Raw genomic sequence first — 10618 nt, 5'->3', positions numbered from 1 at the left:
AATCTTTCCTAACGATCCGTATCCCCATAAGCAGGCCGCAAAAAAACGTGTCTCTGTAGGCAGCCTAGGCTCTGAGATCTGCACACAAAAACAATTGGTTTCACCAACCACTCAAAACCAAAACAAATAGTGTTCCAACCAATCACCGACAGGGGGAGGGTGTTGTGAGGTTTTGCGCTCATGCACGGCTGCACACACGCAAAACAGAGACGCGTTTTTTTGACGGCCTGCTTATGGGGCGGCCAGCTAGCGGATCGTTAGGAACGATTAGATGTGATCATTTATGTTTGAGCCTGAAATCGCTGATACAACTTTAAAATAAAATAAAAACAGTCCCTAAGTCCCATTTAGCAAATGAACAAATGTTGCATTGGCTATTAATATTTATATAAATAAAATAAATGACTTTTAGAGCTAGTTCATCATAGGGGTGGAACGGTACTCAGAAGTCACAGTTCAGTTCAGATTCTGAACGTATTTCCATAACTGCACTTCTATTGGTCAGAATTAATGTGCGGGAAAATACCAACAGATCTCCCAGAAGTAAACAAAGAGGAGGAAAATCCGGCAGACATGCGGAGAATTCGCTCAAAATGTATGTTCAGAATCAGCACGAGCTTTATCTTTTCGCAAATCCCCTCATATACAACAAAGTCTAGACGCCATATAAATAAGATATTCACTGTGCAGTGCGGACAACTTTAGTGTTTATGATGAGAGTTTTAGTGAGAGTGCAGAACGCGGCAAGTTAAAGGTGCTCTAAGCGATGTCACACGTTTTTTAGGCCATTTTTTTTTTTTTTCACGTACAGCAAACATCTCCTCACTATCCGCTAGCTGCCTGAACACACTGTAAAAAACACGGTCTCTCTGGACACCATAGGCTCTACAAACGGCAACAAAAACAAACTGGGCTCACCTGCACCACGAAACATAATAAACAGTGCTCCAGCCAATCACCGACAAGAAGTATTTGAGGGTCGGGTCTGGAGGCCTCATTATGCTTCTGCGTCAACTCCACGGCGTAGCTACGTCGTCACTCCTACGGCGTCGTGGCTGTTTTATGGTTCTGCGTCGGGTTGCATTGCATCGCGGTGCATTTCACCGCCAGAACGCTAGGTGGGGTGTGGTTAGCGAATCTCTTTGCTAGTTTGTTTTGGTTCCGTGCGCTGGTTCCGCGCGAGCGAAAGAGAGAGAGTGTTGTTGCCCGTCTATGGTTGTTGCAGCTGGAGCTAATCGACGTTGAACAACAAATGTAAATAAACTTTTTTTCAAAACAACCATTGATCTATTAATGTGCAATGAGTAAAAAAGCACGCCAAGAACAAAGGGCAAAGGTTTAAGTATACAATAAAAAATAATAATAAGAGTAATAGGTACAAGAAACACACAATATAAAACTGAAACACAATATAAGTTAACCGTAATATAAAACATTATCTAAGAAAATGAACTATTTACAAAAGTGCACTGAATCACGAGGATGCAAATGTTCAGTCTTGCTCTCTGCTCTCATACACCAATCACAGCCCTTGCGGTCTGCGTCGCCTCGACGCGTAGTTACAATTTTTTGGAGGTGCACGTCGAGCTACGGCGGAGGGGTTGGAGAGGGGTTCGCGGCGACGCAGAGGGGTCTGCGGGGGTACGCCGTCGATTCGACGCAGAAGCATAAAACAGGCTTTAGTGCGCGTGCACATGAAGGGGGTGTGGAGGAGAGAGAACAGAGAAGCATGAAGAGGGAAGTTTGAATTATGGCCGACACACGACCAAAGAGACGACGTTCCGATGAACAAATTGCAAAGAAGAGGGACAAGGATAAGAAACGCACGAAGTACCGAATTTACATCGTAAAAACCTTCAAAAGGTGGCGAGAACTCCGCCGGCAGAAGGGCTTCCAATCCGACATTCAGTTGCTCTGTTTTTGCAGAACAGGTAAATGCGTTTTTCTTTCTAAATTGGCGTTCATGTTCGCCAAACCAACACAAGGATGTAATTAGCTAGAACTATGCAGTCAGCGTTAACTTTGGCGAATACAGCATGTATGTTTCTAGCAGCGATCAATCTCTATTGTAAATGATCAAGCAAATTCACAGTAGGGCGACAATTTGTGTGAATTTTTGTTTTCATCCACTGTTTGTTATGAATTTAAATGTTCATTTATAGGCTATTGACAACTTTGACTAAATTTGTCTACGCCATTGTTTATGGTCACTGGGAAACGCGAAGCTAGCGTTATCTTGCTATTATTGCGTCCTTGTATGGGAGCTACAGTTATAACCTCAGGTGGCGAAACGATTTAAGATAATATTTCTTTTTCTGCATTCTGTTCTGCAATATATAAAAGCATTTATCTAACTTTTTTAATCAATGTAGAATGTGTAACTTGAATGATGTCCTGTATGAACAAAAGGACGGAGTATGTTTTTATGTTTCCACTGTTCAATCGCGCCCGCGCCTCTCTCTCTCTCTCTCTCTCACACACACACACACACACACACACACACACACACATTGCAGCATTGCAATGTATGTAACAGTAGTTCCGCATTACATTAGTTAATTTGCACGCGAGTTTTATTTATTTTTATACCGTGTATTCTCTGTGTATATTCATGCACCGAACCATGACGCCCGTCCGTTTCGGTTCAATACGAATACATGTACCGTTCCACCCCTAGTTCATCATTTACAGTCTACATGCGGTCATCAGTTCTACCCCTCTCAAACGATCATGAACGTGTGTGTGCACAACAGCTCCTCACGTCTTCACCACAATGGTAACCAATTTTTTTTTTCATGATGAAGGGTTTGATGAGAATCTCTCCTCAGGGTTGACATCAGAATCAAACTTTACAGGCTCGTCTGGATCACAGGAGACTAGAAATATACATATGCATATTTGATTATCATCATATAAATTGCTTTAAATTTATACATGTATTATGTTCTTGAACATTAACTATTGTCAAGTATCCTGTTATTGTTTCATAACTGCAGAAAGTCAGTCTGATGGATTTTTCTGAATGAGATGCTTCACGAGAGAAGAGAAAACAACAGTAAGGTCTGGTTTCACAGACAGGGTTCAGATTAAGCCAGAACGTGTCTTATAAAAAAAACATTCATGATGTGTATCTTTAGATAAAACAATCACTGACATATTTTAAGATGCTTTCAGTTAAAACAGCTCAATCAGTCTGGACTAGATCAAGCCTCGTCTGTGAAACTGATTTAACAGTGAAACTAAAATGTGATTAAGGATTTAAGTTCAGTAATGATCAAACACTCACATTCTGGAATTATTTTGTCCATACTCTGACATCTAACAATCGTCACTCCTCTTTCCTCTGGTGATTCACTGGTTTGTCTCTCATTTCTGTCCTCCATTTTTCTCTCAGTCTTCTTGTTTTCTGCTGATCTGTGATTTCTGCTGATTTTCTTTCTCCTCTTCATTTGAATCTGTTCAATCACTCAGACAGAGTTTCATTAAAGCGATATAACATCATATCACGAGACATCAGATCAACTCCTGATCAACATCTGCATGAGCTCAGTGTTATTACAGCATCTCAGATTAACTCTACAATATTCACAATAATCAATGATGAGGAGAAATGACAAATATAGAAATGTGAGTTTATGTGTGAGTCCTGATCATAAACATCTTTCTCTTCTCACCTCATGTTTGATCATATTTGATTCATCAGAGCGACACTTTATGAAGTTCAAAACGGTGGTTCGGGAGGGGCCAAAAATCTTCTGTCAATCATTATTATGAATTTACGATGGTACTATATAAGCAGCAGACACCACGTCATCCCATTGACACATTCTTCCAGCAGCTCTCCTGCTCCCCTTCTCCTCCATTAAATTATCTCTATCCTCTTATGCGCACTTCCATCATGGGGGGGTTTAACTCGGAGCTCAAGCCGAGCCTTGGGTTCAAGCCTCCTCCAAGGACAGCAAGCCAAGTTAGTTTACTATTAACCTTCAGGGTTGAATGGGCAGGCGAACTAGTGAAACCGCTCCGACTGGATCAACAGACACTGTAAATGAAGGAAAACAACCCGTTATCATCATAATTATAATACAGAGACTGAACTGATGATATAGATTCAGATAATAGTTTCACTCATGTTATTGTTTTAAATATTATGTTTGTCAGTTATTAAAGCCTATAAAAACTGGAGTCAGCAGAAGCTGCAGATACATCTCTGTTCTGTTCTCTTTGTTAGAAGTGATCTGTGTTTCTCTTTCCCTTAAATCTGTTTGTATTTGGAGAATCTGGCTTATGGTTTATATCACGTCAGGACAGGTGAACTAATGCTTCAAAGGGGCTCAGAGTCTAATGTAGCCTATATTCTTTTGCTATATACAGTATGTACACAATATACAGTGACATACAGTAAAAACACTGATACATCAATGATTACTGTAAAATATTCAGATGCGTTCAGAAAAATTGTAATCATGAAATCCAAACGCACACTGGGAATGAAAAACAGAAACATCTGATTATAATTCTTATCATGGTTTCATATGCATGAATAAATCATAATAAATCAGTGTCAATTTGGATGCTTGGATGACCCTGAATAAACATAATTTCACATAAAATATGTTTACATATAGTCCACAAGGCAAATAAAATAAGTAAACCTAGGCTATATAGGCCTATAGGCCTAGGCTATATAGGCTATATGTAAATGTATGGCCACAACTGTAAAGGTAAATTATGCTTTTCCTATATAATGACAATTAAATGAGATGAGGCACTTACATCACTGTACATTCTAAAAAAAATTCAGATTTTAACCCAAATGTGGGTCAAATATGGACGAACCCAACAGTTGGGTTAAAAATTGTATTTATAAATGTGATCATCAGGGTAACTCTGAACAGGAATCAAATGAAAGAATGAGCAAACCTATGAAGGAACACTTTTTATGAGTGTTTGAACATGGGACATGGTGTAAGTGATAGAATGCACATAGATGTTTGGGGTGAGTTTGCCTTTGCTTTTCTCCAAAACCATACAGTAAAATGACTTGAAAATAAATACAGTAATCGTCAGGGTCACTCTGAACCGGAATATATTGAAAGAATGAGCAAACCTATAATAGAAAGATTTTTATGAGTGTTTGAACATGGGACATGGTGTAAGTGATAGAATGCACATAGATGTTTGGGGTGAGTTTGCCTTTGCTTTTCTCCAAAACCATACAGTAAAATGACTTGAAAATAAATACAGTAATCGTCAGGGTCACTCTGAACCGGAATATATTGAAAGAATGAGTAAACCTATAATAGAAAGATTTTTATGAGTGTTTGAAAATGGGACATGGTGTAAGTGATAGAATGCACATAGATGTTTGGGGTCAACTCGCCTTTACTTTTCTCCAAAACTGTACAGTAAGATGACATGAAAATAAATACAGTAATAGTCAAGTTCAGTTCACTCTTATGAGTGTTTGAAAATGGGACATGATGTAAGTACTAGGAGGTAAAGTAAAATGTCAAAACTGTGCCCTTACACATATATATAAAATGTGTGTGTGTGTGTGTGTTTTGAGTATCATATTTCATACGTTATGTATGAATGTATATTTCATAGATCAGGTTTTTATTAAAAGCCACCAAAAGCCTGTTGTATCATATTTGTCATTTACACTAACATGAAAAATGTAAGTAAATAATAAATAAACATTAATGCATGATGTATAATAATAATGTATACTTGATATATACACACATTCAAATCAACAATAAAAAAACGCAAAATAAATGTATGATAATTAACATAATATTACATTTCATTAACATTAATAAAGTATAATATTTAATGTATACGCATAAAAACATTAAAATGAACAATAAAATGTAAAAAAAAAATATGATGAAGGCCTATGATAATTAACATTAATATGAACATGAATAAATTATGTAATAATTAATATAAATCATATATATGCCTACAAACATTAAAATAATAACAAATAAAATAAAAGTCATGTTTTTAAAAAGAAAATAATTAAATTGTATTATATGTGTCCTAATAAGATGGGAAATGGCAGAAAATAAAGTCTAAAAATCAATTTTGACCTCTTCCAGCAGCACCTGTTTCACAGTAAGTGAAATTATTTTCTAAAAAAATTGTGCGGCTGGTTTGACCGCAGTTTTTATTTGGCAGAAAACATAGTTTACAAACGCGTTTCATTAAATTTCTAGTCAAATGCAGTAGGCTAATCATCAACGATGCAGATGTGGAAATAATGCGTAACTGGGTTATGGGTTCCTACACTCATGACATAAGCCTAGGTCTTTTGAAAGTAGTTATCTCCATCTCTCAGACTACTTTGACAGATACACACTTATATGGCTCGTTTCCACTGAGCGGTACGGTACGGAACGGAACGGTACGCATTTATTTGCGTTTCCACTATCAAAAGTTGTGAATGGTACCAAAATGCCGAACCGTACCGTACCACTTTTTAGGTACCCTTCCATTGGGGTACCTAGCACAGTGGTACGGTACTAAAAGGTGGAGCTAGACTCACTGCAGGACGTTGATTGGTTGACAGAGAATCGTCACTTGCGCGTGCTACAAGAGGAATGACAACATAAGAAGTGCCATTTTTTAATATACAGTTTAATATAATACTACTGTTACTGTGTCACGAAATGTAATTTTAAGAGTTTTTCAGGCGAGAATGTAGTTGTTTAAAGCTCAAATCTGTGGTTTATTTATAAAGTTGTTGTTTTTTCCCCGGTTGTGAGATCCATGCGTTCAGCGGGCGCTCGGCGCTCATGTTTCCCGGCTGGATGAGCCTTTCCTCGGCTAGTCTTCTGACGTTCGTCGCCGACTCCGACGGTAGTGGTTAAACATGAGATATAATTCGTCTTGTGTAGACCTAACGGGCGATCTTTGCTCTCGTGAATATGTAATGAGTTCCCTGTCAATCGTTTTGGCTGAGGGCTAAGTTTAGTTTCATATTAACGTTATAGGCTATTTGTATTTAACTTTAGGCTACTTGTAATGTTAGACTAGAGCGCTGCATTTGGATATTTGACTGAATTGTTTGCTTTATTTCTTATTGTATAGCTTCTTGTACCTTTTACTTAAACTTTTATATAGGCTATTATTGATAAAACTTAAATTTTACAAAAAGAAATATGGTTTCTTGTCATTTTTTTATTACAAGATTATCACTGATGTTTATCGCAACATTTGTACAAACGCATATTGCCTGGAATATGTGTTTTTTTTTTTTTTTTAAATGAAAAGAGGCAACGTTAGGGTTGTGTTTTATATTTCGTTTTGTTATAAATAGAATAACGTATAACGTGCAGTGAATAATCAATGCGTTGCGCATGAACCACATTTGTGTCCCTATAATGTTTAATTTATTTAAATGAAAACGAAAAGAGGCAGAGTGGTGTTTTATAACATATTTCGTTTTATTGTTGCTTAAAATGTATATACAGAGTAACAGAGATAACCGGTGTAGCAGAGCGAGCTGAGTGACGCTTTTAAGAACGCGCTGTACCATTTGCATGTAGGAGTCGCACATGGCAATTACAAACTTTGCGTACTTGATATTGAGAAAGCCTAATGTCGGCGCTTGTCTTCTTGTGACAAACATGTCGAGATCTGCTGCATGTCATCCATTGTAGTTTACTATGTTCTTCTTCGCGCGAAAATGACGTCGATCCAAACACCACGCCTCTCAAGTAAAGGTACTGTTGGCAGTGGAAACGCTAGCCAGATCATGGGCTGTGTCCAAATTCAGGGTCTGCATCCTCCTGAGGATCCTTCCTACCCGGTTGAAGGAGGAGGGGTCCTCCGACGACCGCAAAACCCGGAAGTCGGTGTTTGTGAATTTGGACAGCCTACCCTTCTTTCAGTTCCCTCCCTTACCCGTTGCTCATATCCTGTCGCCTAGCAACCGTGACAGCGCTAAGCAAGAAGCGGGAAAATGGACAAACAAAGAGTTATTCTCCTCATTTTAATTCTTTTGGAAGAAATAAAGCAATATTTTTTTGAAAAGCCAGTTTTTAAAAAACTTACATCGAAAAGCATACTCCTCTCCCTCTCCGCTACCGCTCGCTTCGTCCGCCATTACGCTCTGCCGAAAAGAATTATGGGATAGGTAGGACGGGAAAGGATCCACCACACCCATCCTTCCAATTCGGGGAAAAGGAGGACGTATTTGTGGGCCGCATTTGAAGGATCCTACGAATTTGGACAGCCTTCGTCGCGGCGCTGTGACGTAACATCCTTCAAATGAGTACTCCGAAGGATGTAGACCCTGAATTTGGACAGTGGACACAGCCATGGTTAACAGACCCGAACCGTACCGTACTGTCCCGTACCTGCTCAGTGGAAACGAGGCATAAACACTGCACGCTCGCTCAAAGCACAAAAGGGGGAGGTGTTTAAAGATGTGATTGGCCCAGCCCAGTGTCAATCAAGAAAAGAACCAATGGGCCGCTGATCTACGTGTTTCATGGGTTTCATGACGGTCTGTCAGAAAAAAAAAACTAACGCTGACTTTTTTGACCAATGCATTACACCGGCACTAACCCAGCGCCGCCAATTAAGCAGAACAAAACGAATGGGCCGTCGATTTACGAGTTTTATGGGCCGTTAAGACAAAAAAAATTAAAATTTTATTGGCCCAAAAAGCACGTCGACCCACCGGGAATCTACCGGTAGTCCCGATGGCCAGTACATGCCTGGACGTTTATGTATTGGACATTATGTAATTATTGGATGCAGGAGCTAATTTGGAAATTATTATTATCACACAGTGATCAGCTACTTATCACATGCATATGGCATGCTCAGTCGAGGCATTTACACGCTACTAGCGCCTCCTTTGTGGCGATGTTCAGAATAATTATTTAACATTGTCCAATATACTTTATTAATGTGATGTGATTGTTGTATACAGCCTGAATACTGTTAATTATTTAAAAGTTTATGTTGTAGAATATATGTAGCCTATATATTAATGTTTATTTCTCTCGTTTATTTTGTTATCGAACCACACATGTAAACTCAACCAGCTCTTCAGTAAACAAAGCTAAACTTGGACCCTGCTTGGTGTGTCTCTTCAACTAAGAGTCGAGAATACAGTTCTGGCCGACGGCCTGCTGTGTTTCACACCCATCTAAATTAGTCTACATTCGAACCTCTTCATTTCACTAAAGGCAAAGTGAATGAAAAGTTTCGTGTAGAATTGATTTTGCACATTCAAGACACCAGAAGATAAAACACTGAAAGATTATTAAAGATACATAACAGTGTTTGATCTTAAACATCATAAATACTCACAGTTTGACTAGGCGGCGTTTCCTTTTTCGGCTAATTAGATCGTAACTTTTTGTCCTTTTTGTTGACTTCTTCTCTTTCTCTCTTGTCCACGTTTCATTATTCTGTAGTTTATGAAGCTCCATTCATGTTCTCGGTTCTCCCATGCTGTAATTTCTCATACATTTTGACTGTATAATCTGTTCAAAAGAATACGGTGGCTCAGTTCAGAGTGAATATTAAATTTAGAATTAAAATTAGTTAATGATTGTTGTGCAGTACAGGTTTACATTTCAGTTTCACTATAATAGAGACATAAATGTCTTGATTTAAATAATTAATTAAAATCTGTATACAAAACAACAGTCACCTTGCGATGAGCCGAAAAGAGGACACATCCAGTGCTTTGGATTTACCTCATTGCAGTAAAAGCTATCAACCCTGCCTGAGCTGTGCTTATTTATACTAAAGGAAACGCATCACAGCCACAGCCTCTAGCTTCAATACTTCCTGTTTTTCTGGTAACTAAAAGAGAATCTGTTTCAACTCATATTTCTCTAATCTGAACTTTTCTCCATATCTCAACCAGACTCGCTCAGTAATTAAAAATCATGTGTGCTCGCTGTCACTGCGGTCAGTTTAGTGTCAAGCAGTTTCTGGAGTTGTTATTGAGTCTCTCCCGATAGAGCCCCTTTCCTTTCGCTTCCTACTCCATTTATTCCCAAGAAACTGTGGCGAAGAAGAAACCAAAGAAATGAAACCAAACACTTTGTAATCACTGTAGCCGTTGCTTTCATGAGGAAATATCATGCTCTGCCACAACAATTGTGTTTTACAAACACAGTTACAGCAGCCAAAGAAAAGCTAACGCAAGAAGTACGGGGACCTAGAGCCCGACTAAGCAAACACTGATCACCTCAATGGCGACTTCAAATGAAACAACATCTAAACCTCTGTTAATTCTCACTAAGATCTTCTGTTGATGTCTGACAGAAATAGTCAAAGTATCAGTATTTTATGTCTGTGATTAAGTTCAACACAAGTGTCAGATCCAGACAGTCTTTCCTTCAGATCTCAAGATCCAAAGATGTGTGATTTACAGATGTGTCTTTTATGTTCATGATTTTTGGACAAACACAAACTGTCTGTGAGTTGCTTTGCAATTACAAAAGGAAATTACTTTGAAATAACCATGAGTTTTAATTAAATGCATCCTGAGAGTGTTTATTTGGTCCAGAAACAGTATAAATTATATCTAAATGAGACCATAAATGATATTGAAATATGTCCACAATGGCCACATTTGAAC

At 38.4% G+C, this 10618-nt stretch overlaps 1 long non-coding RNA gene across 1 annotated transcript; it reads right to left on the bottom strand.

Annotated features, from left to right (window-relative positions):
• Positions 1 to 802: 802 nt before the first annotated feature.
• On the bottom strand, positions 803 to 9771 carry LOC311277083. The gene is made up of 6 exons (XR_014625160.1): positions 9680 to 9771; positions 9334 to 9509; positions 3675 to 4042; positions 3287 to 3455; positions 1679 to 2876; positions 803 to 985 (listed from the first exon to the last, which is right to left on the bottom strand). It is a non-coding gene; the product is annotated as an uncharacterized lncRNA (long non-coding RNA).
• Positions 9772 to 10618: the final 847 nt, after the last annotated feature.

This window comes from Rutilus rutilus (genome assembly GCF_951802725.1).
Source record: "Rutilus rutilus genome assembly, chromosome: 18".
NCBI classification, from domain to species: Eukaryota; Metazoa; Chordata; class Actinopteri; order Cypriniformes; family Leuciscidae; genus Rutilus; species Rutilus rutilus.
This window is presented reverse-complemented; position numbering and strand designations above follow the sequence as displayed.